Here is a 13,957-nt window from a genome sequence, read left to right as displayed (position 1 = left end):
ATAAATGTTTTATGATGAGTATTAAGGTATTTCACGTTGCTCTCTGTAATTATTCTGGCTGCTTTGGTGATATTTTTGATGGTAGCTGCAATGTAAAACTATGATTTATACCTCAAATATGCACATTTTCGAACAAAACATAGATTTATTGTATAACATGTTATAAGACTGTCATCTGATGAAGTTGTTTCTTGGTTAGTGACTAATTGTATCTCTATTTGGTCGGTTTTGTGATAGCTACCTATGCGGTAAAAAAAATGGTGAAAATATGCGGTTGAGTCTTTTGCTATTGTGGTTAGCTAATAGAAATACATATTGTGTTTTCGCTGTAAAACATTTTAAAAATCGGAAATGATGGCTGGATTCACAAGATGTGTATCTTTCATTTGGTGTCTTGGACTTGTGATTTCATGATATTTATATGCTAGTATTTACTTGTGGCGCTATGCTAGTCAGCTTTTTACTGATGAGGATGCTCCCGGATCCGGGATGGTGATGAAGTAGAAGTTAAAGCTCTGCTCACTCAATGGCCCGCCCATGTAAAGAGACATTGGTTATAAACTATGAAACTCGCCCTTCTCTCCCCTCCTATGTAAAGCCCTTGACGAAAATGTCCCTTTCTGTTCCGAGGACGTGAGGACGACGGTCCCACGTTAAAAGGGCTCGGATAATAACCTAACAGAATATAGCACGAGCTTAAAAGTATGGCAACTTGGTATGAACTTTGAACTCTTATCCACTTCAGAAGTGATACCTCCTAGCCAATTGAGTTAGCCGCAGCCACGGTAAACGTGGGCTAGGAAAGGACGGACGACGTATTCAGTCTAACACACAACGACGATACTACCACTTATCCAGTTTACCACCAGAGACATTCTTCCGAGGACAGGAAGATCTCTGTTGGGCAACACGGCCTTCCATCTATGACCAACCTAACCAACAGTCAAACCTGCTGGGAAGCAATACAAGACAAGGTAATTGTGTATCTGATTACACAAGAATAAAGGTATTCATCATTTAGTTAGAAAACAACACAACTCAGTCAACAGAAAAATGACATGTTCACAATAGCATCAAGTGGCACATTATTGTTAAAACCCAGACCTTTGACTGAATGTACAACTGGAAACAGTATTTGCAAAGACGGTCCCTTAGAGGACCAATACACCTGTTGTAGGACTCACTGTGATGATGAGGGGCAAAGTAGAACCAGGGCCTTTCTTACTGCTGTAACGACCTCTGCTATAAAATAACAGCAGCACTAGGGCTGTTGCGGTGACTGTGTTACCGCTACACTGGCTTTATTTGTCACATGCTGAATACAAGAGGTGTAGACCTTATCGTGAAATGCTTACTTACAAGAGAGATCACTTTTTTTTAAATTACAAGCGGTCATTTTTGATAATGTTTTTTTCCACAAATGGAACATTCGCACTTATAGACTACTAACATGTGCGCATTGCTGCGCTTATAATGTGAAGAAATAGCCAAATAGTTTATCAACATTTTAAGCTAAACGTTCTGATCTGTTGCGTCAGACACATTGCATAATTTTTAATCAATGGAATAAGACACAATTATTACAGCCATGAGATTCAGCAATATATAAAGAGTTCCTGAAGTAAAATATTAAAAGAGGAGAGAGAATCCTGTAGCACTAACAGATGATGGAACTTGGAATGGAGGAATAACTCACCGAAAAGGAGGATGACCAAAAACAGATGACAAGCCATATCAGGGATGAACAATGACATTTGTCAGACATCTACAGACTGTTAGTCTGACTTGGTGACTGTGTCAGAGAGGATTGTTTGAATAGAGAAGTAGATGTGGAACTTGTTCACAGGAAAACCACAGACAGCAGAAACCAGTCTCATACGGAAAGTGTGGCTTAGTTTAACAACTAATTTGATGCATAATTAGATGGCTTCAATTATATTTTCAAAACCAACAAACTAACTTGTCTGTCTGAGTAAAAGTTTTTCATTAACTTTTTGGTTTCGTGTTTTTGACAACTGTATTTGTGGTTGAGTTTTCTGATCTCTAAAGCGTAGTAACACGTCACTTTGATCACAGCTGGAAATGCTTGACCTGCCCAAGAGTGCAGCTCTTTTCCTGTGAGTGTCTGCGTACAGGATGAGTTAGTTTGACAGCTCAGCTGAACTGATTCTGTCTCTCTGATGACTCCAGAACTCACTGTCAGCTGAGGAATGTCTGTGAGAATAGAATAATTGAGGGGTTTATTTGCTAACTAGCGTTAGCACTAGTTATAACTTGCGAAACTACCTTCAACTTGGTTTCCATGATTTCATCTGACTCTGGCTAAGTAGAAAAAGGGCTTAATTGACTAAATCTCATGCTATCCATTTACGGATCTTACATTTACGGACCTCATACAGCGACAGTATGGGGAATTAAGGAGATAATATATTCCTTAATTGCTTCATGTAATAGCTTATGACAACAAACAGTATGATAAAATATCCCAAGAGGAACATGGTAGTCATGGCACAACAGTACGTGGTTTACAACCATTGAAATAGTATTCTTACCCTGCATTGAGACTGCAGAAGGCTCACTGTATATGGATCTAAACTGTGAACCTGTAGCACTGTACTGCCATTGTATTTTGACCTCAGCTGGTGAACTTTGACCTGTTCATCTGAGCAGCTGAGCTCCTGTGAGTGTACAGAATGAAGCTAGAGTAAGTTCACTCTTCCCACTATGTAGAAGAAACACTGAGTTACAGAGACAAAAGGAGGACTCAGACAGCTCAGCTTAACTGAACTGAGTCTCTCTCTCTGATGACTGAAGGACACGCTGTCAGACTAGGCTGAGGAAAGTCTGTGAGATCGGAGGAAAATAATATTTCACACTACGGCAATGTGTTAAATCTCGAATATTGTCTAAGTCTTATGTTCCCTTCATCAATATCATTGTACCCACAAACAGAGAACACAGAGAGACAGTGAATGACATCTCCATATTAAGTTAACTAGCCTTTTACTGAACAGATGACAGTGTCATGACGTTGGCATGAGGGTGAGGTTTATGACCCCCCATAAATACCTTTCTCCCTTTTCTCTCGCTTGACTCTACCGAAGGACTCTTGAAAAGCCTTCGTTAAACATAGAGTCTGGGAACATCAAAAGGTGGGAGGAAAGGAACCATATTTCGGTAATCCAACCAGTTGAAAATATGCATTGGTACTCAATGAATATGATGCCAGATCAGTTGGCGTCTGAGACATTATGACTGATGACAGTACGACAAACTGTATCTTGGAAAGTCTACACAGGAAAGTCAGATTCACATGGAATTGTTGTGCAATTTAAATGTTTAAATATGAAACTACTTGTGAAAAGATGAAATGTAATTTTAGCTTCCAAATGAGAGAATTGGGTTTTCATAAGGTTAAAACTTCTTGTCAATATGGGGGCGCTGTTTCCCCATTGGAAAAAGTCGTGCCCAAATTAAACTGCCTCGTACTCAATTCTAGATCGTACAATATGCATAGTATTATTACTATTGGATAGAAAACACTCTCAAGTTTCTAAAATCGTTTGAATTATATCTGTGAGTAAAACAGAACTCATTTTGCAGCAAACTTCCTGACAGGAAGTGAAAAATCTGAAATCGAGGCTCTGTTCCAGGGGCTTCCTATTCAATTGCCTGAAATCTATGGATATACATGCACTTCATACGCCTTCCACTAGATGTCAACAGGCAGTGAGAGGTGGAATGGGGTGTTTAGCTTGATCTGAGGTCGAACAAGAGCTTTTGGAATGACGTGTCTGGAAATGTCATTGTCTTAGAAGGCGCGAGAAGGAACCCCAGATTGCCTTCTGAAAAGCTTTCGGTATACACGGCTAATATCTCCGGCTTTGATTTTATTTGATACATGTGATAATATCATCGTAAAGTATGTTTTTTCAATCGAGTTTTATCAGATTATTCAACGTTTATCGGGAGTTTTGGAGTTTTGCATTTTGGCTACGTATTCACATTGTAAAACCACGATTTGTACCGCTAAATATGCACATTTTCGAACAAAACATATATGTATTGTGTAACATGATGTTATAGGACTGTCATCTGATGAAGTTTGTCAAGGTTAGTGAATAATTGTATATCTTTTGCTGGTTTTTGCGATCACTACCTTTTGCTGCTGATAAATGCGTTTGTGTGTTTGGCTATTGTGGTAAGCTAATATAATGCTATATTGTGTTTTCGCTGTAAAACACTTAAAAAATCGGAAATATTGGCTGGATTCACAAGATGTTTATCTTTCATTTGCTGTACACCATGTATTTTTCATAAATGTTTTATGATGAGTATTAAGGTATTTCACGTTGCTCTCTGTAATTATTCTGGCTGCTTTGGTGATATTTTTGATGGTAGCTGCAATGTAAAACTATGATTTATACCTCAAATATGCACATTTTCGAACAAAACATAGATTTATTGTATAACATGTTATAAGACTGTCATCTGATGAAGTTGTTTCTTGGTTAGTGACTAATTGTATCTCTATTTGGTCGGTTTTGTGATAGCTACCTATGCGGTAAAAAAAATGGTGAAAATATGCGGTTGAGTCTTTTGCTATTGTGGTTAGCTAATAGAAATACATATTGTGTTTTCGCTGTAAAACATTTTAAAAATCGGAAATGATGGCTGGATTCACAAGATGTGTATCTTTCATTTGGTGTCTTGGACTTGTGATTTCATGATATTTATATGCTAGTATTTACTTGTGGCGCTATGCTAGTCAGCTTTTTACTGATGAGGATGCTCCCGGATCCGGGATGGTGATGAAGTAGAGGTTAAAGCTCTGCTCACTCAATGGCCCGCCCATGTAAAGAGACATTGGTTATAAACTATGAAACTCGCCCTTCTCTCCCCTCCTATGTAAAGCCCTTGACGAAAATGTCCCTTTCTGTTCCGAGGACGTGAGGACGACGGTCCCACGTTAAAAGGGCTCGGATAATAACCTAACAGAATATAGCACAAGCTTAAAAGTATGGCAACTTGGTATGAACTTTGAACTCTTATTCACTTCAGAAGTGATACCTCCAAGCCAATTGAGTTACCCGCAGCCACGGTAAACGTGGGCTAGGAAAGGACGGACGACGTATCCAGTCTAACACACAACGACGATACTACCACTTATCCAGTTTACCACCAGAGACATTCTTCCGAGGACAGGAAGATCTCTGTTGGGCAACACGGCCTTCCATCTACGACCAACCTATTGAAGCGCAGCTCAGAGTACATTTTCCTTGCATTTTCCTTTTCCAAATGGGCGGTTATGTAGAATGCATAGGATTCTGTATTTACGATAGCATGGCTCACGAGGTCCCATTGACACCGAAAACCCTTTGTTCCTAGTCTTCCCTCGCTTTCGTTCAAACCCAACCCCCTCTCTTTGTGTAACCAGCCGTCATATTGTTTCCGTCCACCAGGGCCATTTTTCATGTATGAAATAATTAGTAATCAATGTACTATCCATTCTGTGTTTATATAATTCTGTGTGATTATTTAGCGATTTAGTAAATAATTAAACCAAATTTTGTATTGCTGATTCAACTTGTTAGCCAGGGTTCGTGAAGATAACCAAGAATTCTACAACGTTCAGATGAGACTGAATAAGGTGACGATTGATGATTGACTGCTACTGATGTGTCACGACTTCCGCCGAAGTCAGTCCCTCTCCTTGTTCGGGCGGCGTGCGGCGTTCGGCGGTCGACGTCACCGGCCTTCTAGCCATCGCCAATCCACTTTTCATTTTCCATTTGTTTTGTCTTTGTCTTACACACCTGGTTTCAATTCCCCAATTACCTGTTCATTATTTAACCCTCTGTTCCCCCATGTTTGTGTGTGAGTGTTTATCTGTTCATGTACAGTGGGGCAAAAAAGTATTTAGTCAGCCACCAATTGTGCAAGTTCTCCCACTTAAAAAGATGAGAGAGGCCTGTCATTTTCATCATAGGTACACTTCAACTATGACAGACAAAATGAGAAAAGAAAATCCAGAAAATCACATTGTAGGATTTTTTATGAATTTATTTGCAGATTATGGTGGAAAATAAGTATTAATTATTATTATTAATCACTAACCTTTGATAATCTTCATCAGATGACACTCATAGGACTTCATGTTACACAATACATGTATTTTATGTTCGGTAAAGTTCATATTTATATCCAAAAATATGCGTTTAGGCACGACGCTACTGTATCACTTGGCAAAAAGCCTGAGAAAATGCAAGCGCCACATTAAAATGAATGACTATGAAAATGACTATAAAATCAAACTTTCATTAAATCACACATGAAAGATATCAAATTAAAGCTACACTGGTTGTGAATCCAGCCAACATGTCAGAATTCAAATAGGCTTTTCAGCGAAAGCATACGATTCTATTATCTGAGCATAGCACCATTGTAAACAAAAGAGAGAAAACATTTCAACCCTGCAGGAGCAACACAAAACGCAGAATAAAAATATAATTCATGCCTTAGCTTTGACGAGCTTCTGTTGTTGGCACTCCAATATGTCCCATAAACATCACAAATGGTCCTTCTGTTCGATTAATTCCGTCGATATATATCCAAAATGTCCATTTATTTGGCGCGTTTGATCCAGAAAAACACCGGTTCCAACTTGCTCAAACATGATGGCAAAATATATCAGCGGTTACCTTTACACTTTGCCAAGAAATGTCAAACTACTTATGTAATACAACTTTAGGTATTTTTTAACGTTAATAATCGATAAAATTGAAGACGGGATGATATGTGTTCAATACAGGATTAAAACGATATGTAGCATGCCTTCTGTTTGATTGAAACGCATGTCTAGGACACCAGGAGTGCCTCGACTTCAAGATGGCCGTATTTCTTCATTACACAAAGGAATAACCTCAACCTATTTCTCACGACAGTGGAAGCCGTAGGAACTGCAAGCAAGTTGCTTATAAATCTGGTGTCCCAATGAAAACTCATTGAAAAGACAGTGACCTCAAAAAATAAAAACATCTGAATGGTTTGTCCTCGGGGTTTCGCCTGCTAAATAAGTTCTGTTATACCCACAGACATGATTCAAACAGTTTTAGAAACTTCAGAGTGTTTCCTATTGTTGTGTCTTTGGCTTTACCGGATTACTTGCAATGACATGCTATTCTATAAAATAATTTTCTCCGTAATTAATATTACCTGTTTGAACTAATTCTGTAAATGTAATTAACTAGAGAGGGACACCACGAAAGAATATTTATAGAGCTGTTATCTTCCGAATAAACTCTTAAAGATTTAGCAATATTTTACATCAATAGCAGTCAACATCAATCGTCATCTTACTTCAGTCTCATATTCTGAAAGTTGTAAATTCTTGGTTATCTGCAAGAATCCTGGCTAACAAGTTGAATCAGCAATACAAAATTGGGTTTAATTATTTATTTACTAAATAATTAACTAATCACACATACACAATTAAATCATAACTTGATTACAAATTGCCGTCATAAAGGAAAACGTCCCTAGCGGGCGGAACAGATATGACAGCTTGTTACACAAAGGAAAGGGGCTGGGTTTTAGTGAAAGAGCGGGAGACTGGAACAGAGGCGAAGCTGTGCTATCGTAAATACAGTATCTTATGCATTCTAAATTACCGCCCATTTGGAAAAGGAAAATGCAATAAATATTTACTCTGAGCTGCGCTTCAGTAGGTTGGTGGTAGATGGAAGACCGTGTTGCCAAACCGAGTCCTCTGTCCTTTGAAGAATGTCTCTGGTGGTCACTGGATACGTTGTAGTAACGTCGTTGTGTAGTAGACGGGATACTCTGACTGTCCTTCCTAACCTGCGTTTGTAGCAGCTGTTGCTAACTCAACGGCTAGGAGGTATCACTTCTGTAGTGAATATGAGTTCAAAGTTCATACCATTCACAACCAAAGTTCATGCTGATGTTGGCTTAGTTCTGTAGTTATTATCTGAACCATTCTGACATGGGATCGTCACCCTCATCTCCTAGGAACAGAAGGTTATATTTTTGTCAATGGCTTTATATAGTGGAGGGAGAGGGGTGTGTCTGAAAAGTTTGTAACCCATGTCTCTTCACAGGGGCGGGCCCCTGGTTGAGCAGAGGCCCAAACTTATGAAAACCCAAATCTCTCATTTGGAAGCTAAAATTACATTTAATCTCTTCACAAATAATTTCATATCCAAACATTTGAATTAAACAACAATTCCATGTGAATCCGATAACTCTGATATTTAGACTTTCCACAGTAGAGTTTGTCATTCTATCATTGATGAGAATGTGTCAGAGGGCAACCGAACTGACATAATATACCTTAAGTACCACCGCATATGTTCAGTTGGTCGGATTACCAGAATATAGTTCATTTCCCCCCAACTTCTGATGTTCCCAGAATCTCTATGTTAACCAAAAGGGGCTTTCTAATGTCACCTCAGTAGAGTAGGGAGAGGAACGGGGGAGGGGGGAAAGAGGAATTTATGATTGTCATAAACCTACCCCCCAGGCCAACGTCATGACACTATCCAAATCTACTAATAATATGCATATCTTATCTCCTGGCGATGAGTAACTGGCAGTTGAATTTGGGTATGCTTTTCATACAAACGTGAAAATGCTGCCCCCTACCCTAGAGAAGTTAACGCATATGTATATGTGAACTAAAGCTGTAACTGTCTGGCACTTCATTAAATATGTCGAAAGAGAGCAGGCTATCTCTGAGCCCTGAAGCAATCTTCTTCTTTCCAGTTTGGTGGAGCAATATCAAAGAGCCCTCAATGCTGCTCGATCATCCTATTTTTCTAACCTAATTGAGGAAAATAAGAACATTCCAAAATTTATTTTTGAGACTGTTGCAAAGCTAACTTAAAAGCAGCATTCACCAAGAGAGGATGGCTTTCTCTTCAGCAGTGATGATTTCATGAACTTCTATGAGAAGATCATGATCATTAGAAAGCTAATTACGGACTCCTCTTTGAATTTGAATATTTCTCCAAAACTCAGTTGTCCTGAGTCTGTACAGAACTGCCAGGACCTAGGATCAATGGAGACACTCAAGTTTTTTTTATCCTTTATCTCTTGACACATTCCTGAAAAGGCTCATTCCTTCCACGCTAAACGCGAATCCGACCATCACTCCTGATGAGACAAAACCGTGACTCATCAGTGAAGAGCACTTTTTTCCAGTTCTGTCTGGTCCAGCGACATTGGGTTTGTGCCCATAGGCGATGTTGTTGCCGGTGATGTCTGATGAGGACCTGCCTTACAACAGGCCTACAAGCCCTCAGTCCAGCCTCTCTCAGCCTATTGCAGACAGTCTAAGCGCTAATTGAGGGATTGTGCGCTCCTGATGTAACTCGGGCAGTTGTTGTTGCTATCCTGTACCTGTCCCGCAGGTGTGATGTTCAGATGTACCGATCCTGTGCAGCTGTTTTTACACGTGGTCTGCCACGATCAGCTGTCCGTCCTGTCTCCCTGTAGCGCTGTCTTAGGCGTTTCACAGTACGGACATTGTAATTTATTGCCCTGGCCACATCTGCAATCCTCATGCCTCCCTGCAGCATGCCTATAGCACGTTCACGCAGATGACCAGGGATCCTGGGCATCTTTCTTTTGGTGTTTTTCAGAGTCAGTAGAAAAGCCTCTTTAGTGTCCTAAGTTTTCATAACTTGCCTACCGTCTGTAAGCTGTTAGTGTCTTAACGACCGTTCCACAGGTGCAAGTTCATTAATTGTTTATGGTTCATTGAACAAGCATGGGAAACAGTGTTTAAACCCTTTACAATGAAGATCTGTGAAGTTATTTGGATTTTTACGAATTATCTTTGAAAGACAGGGTCCTGAAAAAAGGACGATTCTTTTTTTGCTGAGTTTAGTAATGCCCTCTTCAAGCTGCATATTGGACCCTATTCCAACTAAACAACTGAATGAACTACTTCCTGTACTTGGCCCTCCTATGTAGAACATAATAAATGGCTCCCTATCCACCAGATGTGTACCAAACTCACTAAAAGAGGCAGTAATAAAGCCTCTCTTGAAAAAGCCAAACCTCGACCTTAAAAATATAAAAATCTATCGGCCTATATCGAATCTCACATTCCACATTTCTTTAAAGCTGTTGCGCAGCAACTCACAGCCTTCCTGAAGACAAATAATGTATACAAAATTCTGGTTTTAGACCCGATCACAGCACTGAGACTGCACTCGTGAAAGTGGTAAATTACCTTTTAATGGCGTCCGACCAAGACTATGCATCTGTGCTCATGCTCCTAGACCTTAGTGCTGCTTTTGACACCATCGATCACCACATTATTTTTGCGAGATAGGAAACCCTAATTGGTCTACATGGACACGTTCTTGCCTGGTTTAGATCTTATCTGTCGGAAAGATTTCAGTTCGTCACTGTGGATGTTTTGGCCTCTGGCAAATCAATTGTAAGTTTTGGTGTTCCTTAAGGTTCCGTTTTAGGACCACTATTGTTTTCACTATATATTCTACCTCTTGGTGATGTCCTTTGGAAACACAATGTCAACTTTCACTGCTATGTGGACGACACACAGCTGTACATTTCGATAAAACATTGTGAAGCCCCAAAATTGCCTACCCTGAAAGCCTGTTTCAGACATCAAATCAAATTATATTGGTCACATACACATGGTTAGCAGATGTTAATGTGAGTGTAGCGAAATGCTTGTGCTTCTAGTTCCGACAGTGCAGTAATATCTAACAAGTAATCTAACAATTCCCCAACAACTACCTAATATACACAAATCTAAAGGGGTGAATGAGAATATGTACATATAAGTATATGGATGAACAATGGCCGAGTGGCATAGGCAAGGTACAGTAGATTATATAAAATACAGTATATATATATATATGTGATGTGAGTAATGCAAGATATGTAAACATTATTAACCCTCCTGCTGTGTTCCGGTCGAATTTACAAGTTTTCTCTCTGAAAAATGAAGTTAATTTAATCTGATTGTCATAAGTTTCCATGACTTTGTCCACACATGGCATCTGAACACACAAAATACATTTTGATGACTTTCATTACATTTTGGGTGTTTTATTTAACTTTTGTACACCTGTAGTGTTCCTGGTCAAAAATGACCGGTCATTAGAAATGAATGGGTGAGACTCCAATTAGTGTATTAAATTGAGTTCAGGCACTTGCCCATTCATCAGATGGACACACTTCCTCTGCCAGACCCTCACATGCATGTGTTTTTGAGCGTACACACACACACACACACACACACACACACACACACGCTCGCGCACACCTCACTCCCCTTCTTGGCTTCCATGGCAACCCCCATGGGAACCTTTCTCAAATAGAATCTTCCCTCCACTCGAACCACACCTTTTGGCATTCTCACAAACAATTGCAACATTGTTTCAATAATAAATATTTTCTCGCAGCTCTGGTATATAAAGCTTTTTTTGAGGCCTTGCTCACACTTCATTCTGTGGCAGCACAATAACCAAACGATATATCGTATGCGAGGCTCTTGATCATATATTTGATCATGACACTGGTGAGAAGGAGAGAGTCCTTGTTAAACTTTGACAAAAAGTAGTCTGTGATAAATAGCACAATATGTTACATCTGTCATGATTATTTGAGTATTTGTTATAGTCAAAATAATTCACACATTATGCTTTTTTTAAACTCAAAAATTAGATGTATGAGCTCAGACTACGGTTTGTAACTGCACATGGGGACAAAGATCGTACTTTTTGGAGAAATGTCCTCCTGAAACAAAAATAGAACTGTTTGACCGTAATGACCATCGTTATGTTTGGAGGAAAAAGGGGGAGGATTGCAAGCCGAAGAACACCATCCCAACCGTGAAGCATGGGGGCGGCAGCATCATTTTGTGGGGGTGTTTTGCTGCAGGAGGGACTGGTACACATCACAAAATAGATGGCATCATGAGGAGGACAATTATGTGGATATATTGAAGCAACATCAAAAGACATCAGTCAGGAAGTTAAAGCTTGGTCGCAAATGGGTCTTCCAAATGGACAATGACCCCAAGCATACTTCCAAAGTTGTGGCAAAATGGCCAAACAGTTCTATCTTTGTTTCATCAGACCAGAGGACCATTTCTCAAAAATGTTAGATTTTTGTCCACATGTGCAGTTGCAAACCGTAGTCTGGCTTTTTTTTACGGTGGTTTTGGAGCAGTGACTTCTTCCTTGCTGAGCAGCCTTGCAGGTTATGTCGATATAGGACTCGTTTTACTGTGGATGAAGATACTTTTGTATCTGTTTCCTCCAGCATCTTCACAAGGTCCTTTGCTGTTGTTTTGGTATTGATTTGCACTTTTCACACCAAAGTACGTTCATATCTAGGAGACAGAACGCGTCTCCTTCCTGAGCGGTATGACGGCTGCGTGGTCCCATGGTGTTTATACTTGCATACTATTGTTTGTACAGATGAAGATGGTACCTTTAGGCATTTGGAAATTGCTCCCAAGGATGAACCAGACTTGTGGAGGTATACAATTATTTTTCTGAGGTCTTGGCTGATTTCTTTTGATATTCCCAATGAGGTTGAAGATAGGCCTTGAAATACACCCACAGCCTTCAATTTACTCAAATGATGTCAATTAGCCTATCAGAAGCTTCTGAAGCCATGACATAATTTTCTGGAATTTTCCAAGCTGTTTAAAGGCACAGTCAACTTTTGACCCAATGGAATTGTGAAATATTGAATTATAAGTGAAATAATCTGTCTGTAAACAATTGTTGGAAAAAGTAGATGTCCTAACCGACTTGCCAAAACTATAGTTTGTTAACCTTTACCGCCCCAGCGTTCCGCCAGCGGAACTCCTCCCACATTCGACTGAAAAGGCAGAGCGCGAAATTCAAAATATATATTTTTGAAATATTTAACTTTCACACATTAACAAGTCCAATACAGCAAATGAAAGGTACACATCTTGTGAATCCAGCCAACATGTCCGATTTTTTAAATGTTTTACAGCGAAAACAGCACGTATATTTATGTTAGCTCACCACCAAATACAAAAAAGGACAGACATTTTTCACAGCACAGGTAGCATGCACAAAGCCAACCTAACTAACCAAGAACCAACCAAACTAACCAACAAACAACTTCATCAGATGACAGTCTTATAACATGTTATTCAATAAATCTATGTTTTGTTCGAAAAATGTGCATATTTGAGGTATAAATCAGTTTTACATTGCAGCTACCATCAAAAATAGCACCGAAGCAGCCAGAGTAATTACAGACACCAACGTTGAATACCTAATTACTCATCATAAAACATTTCTGAAAAATGCATCGTGTACAGCAAATGAAAGACAAGCATCTTGTGAATCCAGCCAATATTTCAGATTTTTTAAGTGTTTTACAGCGAAAACACAATATAGCATTATATTAGCTTACTACAATAGCCTACCACACTACCGCATTCATTCATCAAGGCACGTTAGCGATAGCAATAGGCACGTTAGCGAATAAACCAGCAAAAGATATTAATTTTCACTAACCTTCATAAACCTTCCTCAGATGACAGTCCTATAACATCAGGTTATACATACACTTATGTTTTGTTCGAAAATGTGCATATTTAGAGCTGAAATCAGTGGTTATCCATTATGCTAACGTAGCTTCTTTTTCCCAGAATGTGCGGATATTTTTATTAGACTCTCACCTATTCTGACCAAATAGCTATTCATAAACATTACAAAAAATACATGTTGTATAGGAAATGATAGATCCACTAGTTCTTAATGCAATCGCAGTGTTAGAATTCTAAAAATATCTTCATTACGACAATAGGCTTATGTTATAGCGAAAGAGTGGCCAAAACCTGGGCGCAAAACTACTAGTAAACAGTTCGACAGATATATGAAATAGCATCACAAAATGGGTCCTACTT

The sequence above is a fragment of the Salvelinus namaycush genome, chromosome 2, assembly GCF_016432855.1.
Source record: "Salvelinus namaycush isolate Seneca chromosome 2, SaNama_1.0, whole genome shotgun sequence".
In the NCBI taxonomy this organism is placed as follows: Eukaryota; Metazoa; Chordata; class Actinopteri; order Salmoniformes; family Salmonidae; genus Salvelinus; species Salvelinus namaycush.
Note: the sequence above shows the minus strand (reverse complement) of the source record.